The sequence below is a fragment of the Canis lupus genome, chromosome 35 (genome assembly GCF_048164855.1).
Source record: "Canis lupus baileyi chromosome 35, mCanLup2.hap1, whole genome shotgun sequence".
NCBI lineage: Eukaryota > Metazoa > Chordata > Mammalia > Carnivora > Canidae > Canis > Canis lupus.
Genome location: NC_132872.1, coordinates 16,831,724 through 16,847,724, shown reverse-complemented (window position 1 = coordinate 16,847,724; position 16,001 = coordinate 16,831,724). Strand labels below are relative to the sequence as shown.

Genomic DNA, 16,001 nt, shown 5'->3' with positions numbered 1-16,001 from the left:
CCGACGTGGGATTCGATCCCGGGTCTCCAGGATCGCGCCCTGGGCCAAAGGCAGGCGCCAAACCGCTGCGCCACCCAGGGATCCCGTCTATAACAGTTTAAAAGATTTCAATTTTCAGGATGCTTGGGTGGCTCAGTGGTTGAGCGTCTGCCTTTGGCCCAGAGTGTGATCCTGGATCCTGGGATCAAGTTCCACATCGGGCTCCCCGAGGGAGCCTGCTTCTCCCTCTGCCTGTGTCTCTGCCTCTCTCTCCCTCTCTCTCTCTCTCTCTTTCTCTCTCTCTCACATGAATAAATAAATATTTTTTTAAAAAAAGACATGACTAAAAATGATTTTTAAAAAAGATTTACTTATTTATTCATGAGAGACACAGACACAGAGAGAGAGGCAGAGACACAGGCAGAGGGAGAAGCGGCTCCTCGCAGGGAGCCTGATTCAAGACTCCATCCCAGATCCCAGAATCAGGACCTGAGCTGAAGGCAGGAGCCCTACAGCTGAGCCACCCAGGCATCCTAAAAATGATTTTTTAGTCATTATGCTTTAACAGAGGCAAAATTACTTAAAATGGTGTCATGTAAACACAAGTGCTCTGCTGGCTAAAAATCACACCAAATGTTTATGTATATTAATATATATATAGTCTGGGACACCTGGGTGGCTCAGCGGTTGGGCGTCTGCCTTTGGCTCAGGGAGTGATCCTGGAGTCCCGGGATCGAGTCCTACATTGGGCTTCCTGCATGGAGCCTGCTTCTCCCTGTATGTCTCTGCCTCCCTCTCTCTGTGTCTCTCATGAGTAAACAAATAAAATCTTTAATAAATAAATAAATAAATAATCTCAATTTTCTTCAGGTTTTTTTAAGAACATAAAAATTCATATGTATGCACTACCAAATTTATTTTCTTTCATTTAATTATTTGTTTGTTTGTTGGAGTGGACCATAGGGGAAGAGAAGAACTTATTTTCTTTTTTTTAAGATTTTTTATTTATTTACTTGGAGAGATAGAGCAGAGCATGCAAGAACATGAGTTGCAGGGAGGGGCAGAGGGAGAGAGAGAAGCAGGGAGCCTGATGCCGGGCTCTATCCCAGGACTCTGGGATTATGACCTGAACTGAAGGCAGACACTTAACTGACTGAGCACCCAAGTGTCCTGAGAATAACTCATTTATTACACCAATGATACAATATCTTCATTGTACAGATCCCTCTTCTCTTGCCCAAACTTTTGTGGCCCAATGTTTTAGAAATTAGAAATTATCTGATTCCAGAAATCAGATAATATAATACATATGCCATAGTATACGAGAGTCCCAGGAGGTCTCAGATGGTATAACATATCCAAACACATTAACATTTCACCAGCAAAATCTATTTATGTAATATAAGTTACATACAAAATTTTATTTACATAGTATAGATTCAGGGCAGGTGTTACTGCCAAATGAGTTCCTGTCAAACTTAGAATATATATTTTATTGCATTACAGATACGCACATAATATATATACATATAATGTGTACATTTACATATCTACATATGCACACTTGACTATTAAAGTTCTTATATCCATTCAAGGATGTTAGAGTTAGTAGATTCATTATTGAACAAACAATTAGATTTAATGTCCATCTTCATTTAGATATTTTCCTTGGCTATGTGAAGGGCACTATTTTTCCCTGTCAAGGTGCAGTGTGGGAACCTCTGTAATTTGAAGAAATAATTATGTTTTCTTTTTCTTAGCCGTTCTACGTTGTCAATAGGGAATGGAAACAGCCATTAAGAACTTTCCAAAAGTACAGGCTTTACAAATAAACAGAATCAAATTTGAATCCCAGCTCTACCATTAGTTGGCACAATAATGAAATGTCAGTAGGAGTGCATGCAAATCAAACTTGGATTCAAATAGATTATCAATTTGCAGCCGTTGGTTAATGGTTTACTTTGGGAGAAGGAAAGGAGTAGCAACTGTAGATACAGGGAGGCTGTTAAATGCTACTATTTTATTTCTTGATTTTGATGGTTGTTGCATGATTGTGTTCACATTATGATAATTCATCAGGCTATATAGTTAGGATGCCTGCGTCTTTCTGCATGTTCTCCTTCTGTAAGTAATATTTAAATGTTTATTAGTAAAAAAAATAAATAAAAGTATCTTAAAAAATAGAGACACGTGGGGGTACCTGGGTGGCTTAGTTGGTTAGGCATCCAACTCTTGATTTAGCCTCAGGTCATAATCTCCGGCTCCTGGCTCAGCATGAGCAGAGAATCTCCTGCTTGAGATTCCCTCTCTTCTCTCTCTGCCCCACCCTCTGCATATTCACCCACCCTGTCTCTAAAATAAGTGAATCTCAAAAAAAGGTAGTGATACATTAACTTTCTATAATCCACAGATCCAATGTAGAAAATATTTCATAAAACTCATGTATAAAATCAAAAACATTTAATATCATAGATCTTATACTTAATATATTGATATTATTAATGATATATTTAATAATATCATAGATATTATTATAGATATTATTAAAAATAAATATAAAAGACAAAGAGGTTTAGTGATCAGCAACGAGATAATATATATGTAGGCATTAGTAAGTGCTGTTTAGGGGGTCAGTATGTCAGTATGCAGATTGAATCAAGCATTCTTTGATTAGATTTTTCCTGCTACTTCTGGAGTTCTGAGAGTATTTGTAATGAAATAATAAAAACAGCTGTGTAAATGGTTTAGTGTTTTTATTACATATATTGAAAAAATTACTCAGAAGAAAATTTGCAAGCATCACCTTTTTTTTTTTTTTTTTTTTTTCCTTCTCTACAGACTAGTGTTTTATGAAACACAGTTTGGTAAATGTTGATTTAAACTTTAATCTTATGGGCAACAGGAAGCCATTCAGTATTTTAAGAATAAAACTGACAATTTCATTCCCAGCAAAGGAGGATATGAAGGCTGGAATAGAGGTAGACAAGTAACAGATATGGGACTGGTTCAATAGTTGAGGCAGCAGATTATAGGAGCCTTAATCCTGTTAACTAGCAGGCTTACCTGAGGATAGAGAATTGACAGAAGAAATTTCAAAGTGATAAAATCTTGGCATTGCGATGACAGCGGTGGATACTGTAGTCTATGTGCAGATCCCTCTTGGATGATATATGTTTGTTCCAGTTGCTGGGAGGGCCACTGGCAGGGGCCAGCCCTTCAGAGATTGTCTCAACTGCAGAAACCTTGTTTGCACCTAGTGACTGGAAGAATAGGGCCAGTGTCATGTATGTGTGACCCGTTCATTCACCAACAGCCCGCGCCCAGAAGGGGCCTTGTGTATGGTTTAATGCTCTACTGTCATCATCCTCTTGGAAATCTTAATTTTTAAACAGTAACTCTTGCATTTTTAATTTTGCACTGAATCTCATAAAACATGTAGCTGGTATTAATGTGAGAGTATAAAGGCCTTGCCACCTAAGCCCATCTCAAGGTAACTCTGAAGTCATTTCTAGCTTCAGAGCTATTTAGATAGGGACACTGAAGGATCCCATAAGCACTTTTTGCTCCTTTTCCTGTTTCTATTTTTGCTAGGAGCTGCACCCCCACTTTATACATGCCTCAGAATGCAAATAGGAAATATTCTCCTTTTTTTTTGTTTAAAGATTTTATTTGAGAGAGAGAATAAGAGAGCACAAGCTGGGGGGCGGGGGCAGAGGCAGAGGGAGAAGCAGACTCCCCAGTGAGCAGGGAGCCTGATGCAGGACTGGATCCCAGGATCCTGGGATCATGAGCTGAGCTGAAAGCAGACACTTAACCAACTGAGCCACCCAGGAGCCCATATATCATCTTTGCAAGGGGCAAGTTGTTAATGATTTCTTTAGGATAGATAACATCTAAGGAAGGACCAGGTGACAATGACCAGGCAAAGCTATCATATGTGTATTCCAGACCACTGGCACTAGATGTCTTGACATCAAGAGCCTCTGAGTTCAAGGAATAATACCTGTGCCCTTGTCTTTGTTCTAACCAGTTCCTGGATGCTTGAGAGGACACGTACACCAGACCATGATCCTCAGTTTAAAAGTTTTAGACACTGAACACTGAAGTCTCCTTTCTTCTAGGCCTGCTGGCATCACTTTAGAGTCGGTTGAGGCATGTGTTGGGCTGCATTAAAGTTGACTTTACTTCTGCAGCTTAATCTTGCTTGACTGCCCTTTCTTCTATGTACCTTAGTCCCAAGGCATCTTTAATAGGCTTCCTACCCACTAACCTCCATCTCATCTTCCTGGAGAACTCAAACTTCAACCATATGGTAGCTGAGGCTGAGAAAGGAGTCAAGGACAACTCAGAGATGGTTTGCCCTGACCTTAGTGGATGATGATGCCTTCCACAGATGAGGAGGCCCCAAAGAAGAAGAGCAGCTTGGGGAGGGAACATGAGAAGTTGTGTTTATGATTTCAGTTTTGTGCTTTTAATTTTGATGTGACTGAAGGTCATCCACAAGGACACAAGTACTTGTGAGATAATAATCTAGAGTTTTCAGAAATTTGGATTGGGGTCATGGGCTGATTCTAAGGAGTGAATGCTGTTGTCCAAGAATAGTATATAAAGAGAGGGCTAAGAGGGGACAATCATTATCTAAGAGTTTAGTCAAAAGATTAAGTTGGAAGGATGGAGAAAGAGCAAGCTGGGAGAGAGAGGGGATCCAGGAGTGAATAAGTATGGGTGAAAGCATAACTGAAGTGGGTTGACATGTATGGTGTCTAGAAGCAAAAAAAGGAACTGGTGACTCAAATTTCATCAGAAATTTGGCTATGAGAGAAAGACAAGAGATTGGAATAGCTGGTAAGAATCCAAGATCATAGAAAGTAATTTTTAAATTCTTTTATATTTTTAATATTGAAAACAGTTGAGGATGTTTATTTTGCTAAAGAAAACAATGCACACCTTTCTTACAAGAGGCATGATTAGTTTCTAGGATGACTGGCAGAAAATTAACTGGTGGCTCTTTTTTTTAGTATTTGAATTAAACCTTCACCTCTCTGTTCCCAATTGCCCCAAATGGTGGTAGTTAATTGTAGGTTTTGCTATGTGGAAATTTCCTGGAAATCCTTCAAAAAGGATGCTGCTTTTAAATCAGAGGAATGATGAGCCTAGTCTCCCCAGTTCATCCTGCTTGACTTTCTTAGTGGCAAATCACCAGAGGGCGTACTTGTCACACTGCCTTAGAAATGGGATTGGTGTTGGTGAATTCAAGCAGAGTAGAAGGCCAAAAGGAGGAGGAAAAGGGAACATGTTTAATGCTATACCTAAGTGTTCAGGTCAAGGACAATGACCATTGACCATCTCTTGACTTTAGCTACCATGGTAAAACATTATCAACAGGCCAGGTGGTAGCAGGGATATCCTTTTCCCTTTTGCCTTCAAAAATTATCTCATTTGCTTTCATTTATTTCATTTGACCTGATCCACTCTCTCTATAGTTATTTCAACAAGTATTTACTGAGCAATATCATGATTATTCAGGCACACTAGATAGTGATGACATGACAATTAATAATACAGATGAAAATCCTTGCCATCATAGAGCATATATTTTACTGTGATGAGGCCAAAAATAAGCTAAATATGTTAGTATATATACATATACATATATATATATTTTTAATTGGAGTTCAATTTGCCAACATATAGAATATCACCCAGTGCTCATCCCCTTGAGTGCCCCCCCAGTGCCCATCACCCAGTCACCCCAACCCCCACCCACCTCCCTTTCTACCACCCCTTGTTCGTTTCCCAGAGTTAGGAGTCTCTCATGTTTGTCACCCTCACTGATATTTTCACTCATTTTTTTCTCCTTTCCCCTTTATTCCCTTTCACTATTATTTACATTCCCCAAATGAATGAGACTATATAATGTTTGTCCTTCTCCGATTGACTTACTTCATTCAGCATAATACCCTCCAGTTCCATCCATGTCGAAGCAAATGGTGGGTATTCGTCATTTCTAATGGCTGAGGAATATTCCATTGTATACATAGACCACAGCTTCTTTATCCATTCACCTGTTTATGGACACCGAGGCTCCTTCCACAGTTTGGCTATTGTGGACATTGCTGCTAGAAACATCAGGGTGCAGGTGCCCTGGTGTTTCACTGCATCTGTGTTTTTGGGGTAAATCCCCAACAATGCAATTGCTGGGTCGTAGGGCAGATCTATTTTTAACTCTTTGAGGAACTTCCACACAGTTTTCCAGAGTGGCTGCACCAGTTCACCTTCCCACCAACAGTGTAAGAGGGTTCCCCTTTCTCCGCATCCTCTCCAACATTTGTGGTTTCCTGCCTTGTTAATTTTCCCCATTCTCACTGGTGTGAGGTGGGGTCTCATTGTGGTTTTGATTTGTATTTCCCTTGATGGCAAGTGATGCGGAGCATTTTCTCATGTGCATGTTGGCCATGTCTATGTCTTCCTCTGTGAGATTTCTGTTCATGTCTTTTGCCCATTTCATGATTAGATTGTTTGTTTCTTTGGTGTTGAGTTTAATAAGTTCTTTATGGATCTTGGATACTAGTCCTTTATCTGATAGGTCATTTGCAAATATCTTCTCCCATTCTGTAGGTTGTCTTTTAGTTTTGTGGACTGTTTCTTTTGCTGTGCAGAAGCTTTTTGTCTTGATTAAGTCCCAATAATTCATTTTTGCTTTTGTTTCCCTTGCCTTCATGGATGTATCTTGCAAGAAATTGCTGTGGCCAAGTTCAAAAAGGGTGTTGCCTGTGTTCTCCTCTAGGATTTTGATGGATTCTTGTCTCACATTTAGATATTTCATCCATTTTGAGTTTATCTTTGTGTTTGGTGTAAGAGAATGGTCTAGTTTCATTCTTCTGCACGTGGCTGTCCAATTTTCCCAGCACCACTTATTGAAGACTGTCCTTTTTCCAGTGGATAGTCTTTCCTGCTTTGTCGAATATTAGTTGACCATAGAGTTGAGGGCCCATTTATGTATTCTCTATTCTGTTCCATTGATCTATGTGTCTGTGTTTGTGCCAATACCACACTGTCTTGATGATCACAGTTTTGTAGTACAACCTGAAATCTGGCATTCTCATGCCCCCAGCTCTGGGTTTCTTTTTCAATATTCCCCTGGCTATTTGGGGTCTTTTCTGATTCCACACAAATCTTAAGATGATTTGTTCCAACTCTCTGAAGAAAGTCCATGGTATGTTGATGGGGATTGCATTAAATGTGTAAATTGCCCTGGATAGCACTGACATTTTCACAATATTAATTCTTCCATTCCATAAACATGGAATATTTTTCCATCTCTTTGTGTCTTCCTCAATTTCTTTCAGAAGTGTTCTGTAGTTTTTAGGGTATAGATCCTTTACCCCTTTGGTTAGGTTTATTCCTAGGTAACATGCTTTTGGGTGCAATTGTAAATGGGATTGACTCCTTAATTTCTCTTTCTTCAGTCTCATTGTTAGTGTATAGAAATGCCACTGACTTCTGGGCATTGATTTTGTAACCTGCCACACTGCCGAATTGCTGTATGAGTTCTAGCAATCTTGGGGTAGAGTCTTTTGGGTTTTCTATGTAGAGTATCATGTTATCTGCAGAGGGAGAGTTTGACTTCTTCTTTGTCAATTTGAATGCCTTTTATTTCTTTTTGTTGTCTGATTGCTGAGGCTAGGACTTCTAGAACTATGTTGAATAGCAGTGGTGAGAGTGGACATCCCTGTCTTGTTCCTGATTTTAGGGGAAAGGCTCCCAGTGTTTCCCCATTGAGAATGATATTTGCTGTGGGCTTTTTGTAGATGGCTTTTAAGATGCTGAGGAATGTTCCCTCTATCCCTACACTCTGAAGAGTTTTGATCAGGAATGGATGCTGTACTTTGTCAAATGCTTTCTCTGCATCTATTGAGAAGCTCATATGGTCCTTGTTTTTTCTCTTGTTGATATGATCTATCACATTGATTGCTTTACAAGTGTTGAACCAGCCTTGCATCCTGGGGATAAATCCCAGTTGGTCCTGGTGAATAATCTTCTTAATGTACTGTTGGATCCTATTAGCTACTATCTTGTTGAGAATTTTTGCATCCATGTTCATCAGGGATATTGGTCTATAATTCTCCTTTTTGGTGGGGTCTTTGGTTTTGGAATTAAGGTGATACTGGCCTCATAGAACAAGTTTGGAAGTATTCCATCCCTTTCAATATTTGGAACAGCTTTAGTAGAATAGGTATGGTTTCTTCTTTGAACGTTTGATAGAATTCCTCAGGGAAGCCATTTGGCCCTGGACTTTTGTGTTTGGGGAGGCTTTTGATGACTGCTTCAAGTTCCTCCCTGGTTATTGACCTGTTCAGGCTTTCTATTTCTTCCTGTTCCAGTTTTGGTAGTTTGTGGTTTTCCAGAAATGCGTCCATTTTTTCTAGATTGCCTAATTTTTTGGCATATAGCTGCTCATAATATGTTTTTAAAAACGTTTGTATTTCCTTGGTATTGGTGGTGATCTCTCCTTTTTCATTCATCATTTTATTAATTAGAGTCTTTTTTGTTTTTAATAAGGCTGGCTAATGGTTTATCTATCTTATTAATTCTTTCAAAGAACTAACTCCTGGTTTTGTTGTTCTACAGTTCTTCTGGCTCTATTTCATTGAGTTCTGCTCGAATCTTTATTAACTCTTCTACTTGGTGTAGGTTTTATTTGCTGTTCTTTCTCTAGTTCCTTTAGGTGCAAGGTTAGCTTCTGTATTTGAGTTTTTTCCAATTTTTTGAGGGATGCTTGTATTGCGATGTATTTCCCTCTCAGGACTGCTTTTGCTGTATCCCAAAGATTTTGAACAGTTGTATCTTCATTCTCATTAGTTTCCATGAATCTTTTTAATTCTTCTCTAATTTCCTGGTTGAGCCTTTCATCTTTTAGCAGGATGGTCTTTAACCTCCACATGTTTGAATTTCTTCCAAATTTCTTCTTGTGATTGAGTTCTGGTTTCAAAGCATTATGGTCTGAAAATATGCAGGGGACAATCCCAATCTTTTGGTACTGGTTGAGACCTGATTTGTTACCCAGTATGTGGTCTATTCTGGAGAAAGTTTCATGTGCACTTGAGAAGAATGTGTATTCAGTTGCATTTGGATGTAAAGTTCTGTAAATATCTGTGAAATCCATCTGGTCCAGTGTATCATTTAAAACTCTTGTTTCTTTGGAGATGTTGTGCTTAGAAGATCTGTCATTTTCAGAAAGGCCCGTGTTAAAGTCTCCCAGTATTAGTGTATTATTATCTAAGTAGGTCTTTACTTTGGTTATTAATTGATTGATATACCTGGCAGTTCCCACATTAGGGGCATAAATATTCATGATTGTTAGGTCCTCTTGTTGGATAGATCCTTTAAATATGATATAGAGTCCCTCTTCATCTCTTACTACAGTCTTTGGGATAAACTTTAATTTTCTGATATAAGGATTGCTACCCCTGCTTTCTTTTGAGGACCATTTGAATGGTAAATGGTTCTCCAACTTTTCATTTTCAGGCTGGAGGTGTCCTTAGGTCTGAAATGAGTCTCTTGTAGAGAGCAAATAGATGGGTCTTGCTTTTATATTCAGTCTGAAACCCTGTGTCTTTTGATGGGATCATTAAGCCCATTCACTTCAGACTTACTATTGAAAGATATGAATTTAGTGTCATCATAATACCTATTCAGTCCCTGTTTTTGTGGCTTCTTTGGGCTTCCTCTTTCTTTTACAGAGTCCCCCTTAATATTTCTTGCAGAGCTGGTTTGGTGGTCACATATTCTTTCAGTTTCTGCCAATTTTTGAAGCTCTTTATCTCTCCTATTCTGAATGAGAGCCTTGCTGGATAAAGTATTCTTAACGGGATGTTTTTCTCATTTAGGATCCTGAATATATCCTGCTAGCCCTTTCTGGCCTGCCAGGTCTCTGTGGAGAGGTCTGCTGTTAATCTAATATTTCTCCCCATATAAGTTAGGGATCTCTTGTCTCTTGCTGCTTTAAAGATTTTATCTTTGGAATTTGCAAGTTTCACTATTAAATGTCAAGGTGTTGGTTTTTATTGATTTTAGGGGGGATCTCTCTATCTCCTGGATATGAATGCCTGTTTCCCACCCAAGTTAGGGAATTTCTCAGCTATGATTTGTTCAAATATGGATTCTGGTCCTCCGTCCCTTTCAGTGTCCTCTGGAACCCCAATTAAACATAGATTTTTCCTTTTGAGGCTGTCATTTATTTCCCTTAACCTTTCCTCGTGGTCTTTTAATTGTTTTTCTCTTTTTTCCTCAGTTTCCTTCCTTGCCATCAACTTGTCTTCTACATTACTTACTCTTTCTTCTACCTCATTAACCCTCCTCGTTAGGACCTCCAGTTTGGATTGCATCTCATTTAATTGACTTTTAATTTCGGCCTGATTAGATCTAAATTCTGCAGTCATGAAGTCTCTTGAATCCTTTATCCTTTTTTCCAGAGCCACCAGTAGCTTTATAATAGTGCTTCTGAATTGGTTTTCTGACATCGAATTATAATCCAAATTCTGTAACTCTGTGGCACAGAGTACTGTTTATGATTCTTTCCTTTGTGGTGAGTTCTTTTTTCTAGTCATTTTGCTCAGTGCAGAGTGGCTAAAAATGAGTTGTACTTGTTAGAAGTGCAAACTCTTCTCTCTGTAGCATTCCAGCTGTTCTCTCTTTAAATCTTAGGTTGAATTTTGTAGGCTTTCAGGATGATTTGCAAGTTATCTAGGTAAGTTGGTGGGGACAAGTGACTTGGGGACCCTACTCCTCTGCTATCTTGCCCCCCCTCCAGTTAATGTTTATAGTATATTGCAAGCTGGTATATGCTGTGGAGAAAAATAAAGTAAGCAAAAAGGATTAGAGAGGGTGGAGGGAACTGCAATCATGCTACCTGCCTCTATATAGTTCTGTTTGACACAAGGATGTTTGGTGAAGCATCAATAGGGATTGAAATACAGCGAATCTACTGTACTCAAAAGTGCCTTTTCCTGACTAATCATGGTGCAGCTTCAGAAGGCTACAGGTGGTGACTATCTGCCTTTAAGTGGGGCACTCCTTGAAATGTGCTTCTGGGACATTTTGAGTTCTTGAGCTTTTTTTTTTTTTTTTTAAGATTTTATTTATTTATTAGAGAGAGAGAGAGTAGAGGGAGAAGCAGGCTCCATGTAGGGAGCCTGATGTGGGACTTGATCCCGGGTCTCCAGGATCACGCCCTGGGCTGAAGGTGGCACTACACCACTAAGCCACCGGGGCTGCCCCAGTTCTTGAGCTTTTGAACCTTTTGGATACGAACCTTTACCCAAGCTTTACAAACTCTATACTATAAACCTTTTGTGTTAATTTAAAAACACAAAATCAGGTATTATAGAATTAAAATCTTATATAGGTCCACAACATTCCATTAGTTGTATTCAACTGCATGGCCTGGTAGGCTGTCCCAGAAGTATACATGGGTTTGATTAGATACCCTCTTCATAGAGTCAGGCTGAGCATTCTCCTGGACTTGACATTGTTGATATTTTTGTATTGATAGTGTAAAGATTAAATCCAGTATCTTTTTGGGACTCAGAGCAAAGCTGAATAGTCTATAATTTATAGGCCTATCATAATTTTTCATTAAAAAGGAACATAACTTCTGCCCTTTTTAATCATAGCACATATGTCTTATTTTCCAGTGTTTCTTAATAAGAGCTAATGGTTTGACAGTGTGAGCTAATTTTTTGAGTATTTTAAGTTAAATGACAATTAGCCCTTCCTATCTAAAGCACATTTCAACATTTTCTTCCCAAGACAAGTCAGTTTTTACTTGTCTGTCACTCTTGGCACAGTTGGTACATATTATGTATATTAAATTGCAGTTAGTTTTTCAAACTTTAAAATTAAGGTTTGAAAAATTCTAGAGATATCAGTTATGAAATATGCCAAAAAGAGGGTAACATTTTCACTGCCCTTCTTCTTTTGATGATATCATTAATAATATTTTCTTTTTACCTTGTATTTTCCTTGCAACTTGTTATTTTGCTTGGGTCAACTGATTTTGTCCTGTAGATCTCCATATTTTCTCTTCATGAAGATAAGACCTTGAGTTAGTCTCAGAATTACAGGAAAACTCCAATTTAGAGTTGGTAAAGGAAAAGACAGAGCAGCACACTGGCCCATGTGGATGATCATCATTCTAACCACGCGGGGTAGTAGGCAAGTTAAGTGATAATTAGAATGATTAAGCCTCATTGTCTTTTCCTAGGTGTCCCATTTCTCTCTGTCTCTGTCTCTCCCCATCACCTACAGATCATCCTCTATGTCTCTTTCCTTGAGTTAAAGCCAGACAACTAGTCACTGTAAGAATCCTTCCCAATGAAAGCACACATTCCTTCTCTTGAGCCTATCTTTGTGTCTTCCTCAATTTCTTTCAGAAGTGTTCTGTAGTTTTTAGGGTATAGATCCTTTACCCCTTTGGTAAAAGTATTTTAGTATTTTATTTTATTTCTTTCCCATAGATCCATCTCAATTTCATTGTCTTTGTGTCTGTCTGCTAGGGGATGCAGTTCTTCCTCAGCCCAGTCTCACTGCAACACCACTGAGCTAGAAACAAAAAGGAGAAGCTGGACAGAAGTATTCCATATTCCTTCTGAATTTCTTTTAACCTCAGGCACATATGCTTACATTCATGATAATGTGGATTTATAAGAAAAGGAGAAAAAAGATCTTCTTCCTTCTTTGCAAAATGGTGTATCTGATATGGCCCTGGGACATGGAGTATAAAAATGGATGATGGCATATATACAAGCAGAACCCTGACTCACAACGTGCAGCAGCCTGCCCAGGAAGTCAACCCCCTTATCTATAATATACAGCCCAGGAAGCCAGCCTGCTAGAAGTTGTGGGGACCCACTTGGAACTCCAGAGTCGATTTGAAGATTATTTTAAGCTGAAGATATCTGAGATTCAACAGACTTAGAAAGAAGTCTTTTTGGAGCTTCTTTATCTGACTAAAAAAAGCAACTTCTGGGAAATGAGGCTACTGATTGGGAGACTAGGAGGTAAAATTCTGGGGAAAGTGAGGAGACTGAAGAGTGAGATATGGTGGCAATTGACAGGAAAATGCATATAACACTCCGTGCCCTCTGACTAGTACAAAGAAAAGCAAAAGCACAGCAACAACAACCCCAGCCAGTGGTGCAGCCCCTAACTCAGGAAACATTCATGATGAGAGAATATACTCCCCCTATGCTTTTTGATATAGTTGCCAAGTTCCAGCAAAAGGCCAAGGAAAGTATCCAGACATGGTTAGTGCAGCTATAGGGTGTGGTGGTGATGGAATTTCTCTGCCAAGGCCAGAGGTAGAGAAAATGAGCAACATCATCACATACCCTGCCTTCCAGCATCACCTGCATGTATGCTGGGGTGTGTATTTGTGTGTACAAGTTACTCACTGCCTTCTAGAATGGATTATTCTAGCCTACAGGGAGGATTGCCAATGAGAGGGAACTTCCTGGGGAGGTGTAACCCTGGAAATCCCACATGAAGATATAACAAATTTTTAGGGAGTTGGGAATAAGACAGGCCACCTATGCTCCTGTCGCTAAGGCCCCTGATCCAGCCGTATTCACTGCAGGAACGGAAGCCAAGATACTCCAGTCTGCCCACAGTATCTGGTATGAGATGCTGACATCTATGCTGAGACCAATCATGGGACAAGACATTTATGATACTGGGAAATCTAGTTATCCTAAACATCTGCAAAGGGTCCAGTAAAACTAGCTCAGAAGCAAATGTGGTTTGATTTCATAGCATCATTGACCCCCACATGAAAAGATAGACCTGCAACCCCTGTGTTTGTCAGCCTGTGGAAGGCCTTAAAACCCCAACAGCTCAGATCTGCCCCATCTTCTCTATCATCCCAGACACCTCTCCTCTAGCAGAGGCCTCAGGGATACAGTCCTATTTGGGATGAGTTCCTCCCACAAGATGCAGGATGCAGGAATGCCTTCAGGTGAGGGCCACTGGAGGTGATCAGAGGCCTCATGTTGACTTCACCATTCACTGGTCCCCCAGAAATAAACAAAAGGTGACGGTTCTGGTGGATACTGGAGCCCAATGTACTCTAATAAATGGTAATTAACCCTTAAAATTTTTCTGGCCCCTTGAATGCCATGAATGGGTTGTGGAGGGAAAACTGTTATGGTCAGGAAGGTCCCTCTGACACTGCAACTTGGGTGTTCTCCCCCGTGAAAACCAGAGAGCATATTGGGTCTTGATAACCTACAAGGCCACACTCTGCAAACATTTGTTGGTGAATTCCACCTTCGTGTCACAGTAATCACACCAGTGCTGAGGGGAGATGACAACTGGGAACCAGTAAGCTGACTGACTCCATGCAAAATGCTAACTATCAAAAACATCAATTGCCTTGGGGGGCATAAGGAAATTGGAGAAATTACCCCAGAACTGCACTGAGTGGGCATTTTACGCCCTGTCCCTTGTGCTTTCTACAGCCTAGTACGGCGGATTAGAAAGCCAGATGGCTCACGGTGGATGGCTGTGGGCTCCTGGGAAGTGAACAAGGCAGTGCCTCCCATCCGTGCGGCTGTGCCCAGCACTGCCACCACCTTAGACACCTTGGCCACGGTCCTTCATGTGTACCAGCCTATAGTGGACTCGGCAAAGGCCTTTTCAGCATACTCCTGGCTGCTGAGTCACAGATCAGCTTGCCTTGAGGCGGGAAAAGGGCAACAGTGGCCCTTTCAAGGGCTTCCCTTCAGTAGGCATTTGGGGGTTTGGGACAATGTTTATTCCTCGCCTGGGGCAGCGCCTCTGCCCCTTGTGCAGTTTGTAAAGGAGGGGCATATGCGGGCCTGGGGATCAGCGCAGCCAGCTGCCTTGAGAGGGCAGAAATTTCGGTGATGCAGAGTAGAGCTCTGGGCATCCCCCAAGGCAGGTTTGCATTTAAGTTAGATGTACCGGGCCGCTGGGTGGCTCGGGGGTGATCCTGGAGACCCCGGATCGAGTCCCACGTCGGGCTCCCTGCATGAGCCTCCTTCTCCCTCTGCCTGTGTCTCTCCCTCTCTCTCCATGTCTCTCATGAATAAATCTTAAAAAACAAAAATAAATGAATTAGATATACCTGTGACACCCGGAGGATGGGGTGGACACCAGCTGAGGAAACAGGAGAGAACTCCTGCGACTTTGGTCCTTGCTCCGGAAGGGGCAGACGGTAGAGCAACTGCCCCTCGCGGAGTGCGCGGCGCTCCTGCAGGCGAGCCCTCGGGAGGAGCTTCCCTTCCAGGCGGGGCGCGCCCGCCCACCGCCCACCGCCCACCGCCCACCGCCCGCCGCCCGCCGCCCACCGCCGACCTCGCCGCGGCTCCTCCTGCCTCTCGCCTCCCGGCCCAGGGGCGCGCCCTCTCCGAGGCTCCGGGTCGCGAGGGCCGCAGGCGCCGCGAGGCCCCGCAGAGCGCAGGTCCCGTCCTCCAAACGGCCGGGCCTCCTCCTGGGGCGGCCCCGGGGCCTGCAGGGGGCGGGGGGCGTTCCCGCCGCTGCCTCGGTGCCTCTAGGTCAGCGCAGCCCGCCCCAGGGCCTGCAGTCGCGGTTCCCCAGCACCCTCGGGACGGAGGCGGGGCAGCCTGCAGCGGGGGGGGGGGGGGGGGGGGGGGGGGGCGCGGGGCTGGGGCCTCCTGAGCGCGGCCGGGGCTCCTTCGTGCAGGTATTTGGGCTCGGACCACGGGAGCCAAAGGATAGAAAAGCATCGCAATCATCACCTTCCGGGGTCAGGATATGCGGGAAGACACTTGGGTTCACCGGCAAGAGCCTGAGGCCTCACGGTCGCGCCCCCGCACGCCCCGCCCCGCGCACGTCCCGCACGCCCCTTGGCCTCCTTAGCCCGCAGCCCTGCACACCCTCGGACCCCCGCAGCCCCGCAGCCCCTCACCGCCCCCTGCACCCCCACCCCGCCCCCCGGCCCGGAGCCCGCGAGCCTCTGGACGGCAGCGCCGCCCCGACCC

General features: G+C 42.3%; 1 long non-coding RNA gene across 1 annotated transcript; it reads right to left on the bottom strand.

Moving 5' to 3' along the window:
* Positions 1-2,555: 2,555 nt before the first annotated feature.
* On the bottom strand, positions 2,556-15,839 carry LOC140624672 (uncharacterized). Its single transcript, XR_012024127.1, has 3 exons — positions 15,759-15,839; positions 14,962-15,091; positions 2,556-3,239 (listed from the first exon to the last, which is right to left on the bottom strand). It is a non-coding gene; the product is annotated as an uncharacterized lncRNA (long non-coding RNA).
* Between the last annotated feature and the right edge of the window lie 162 nt (positions 15,840-16,001).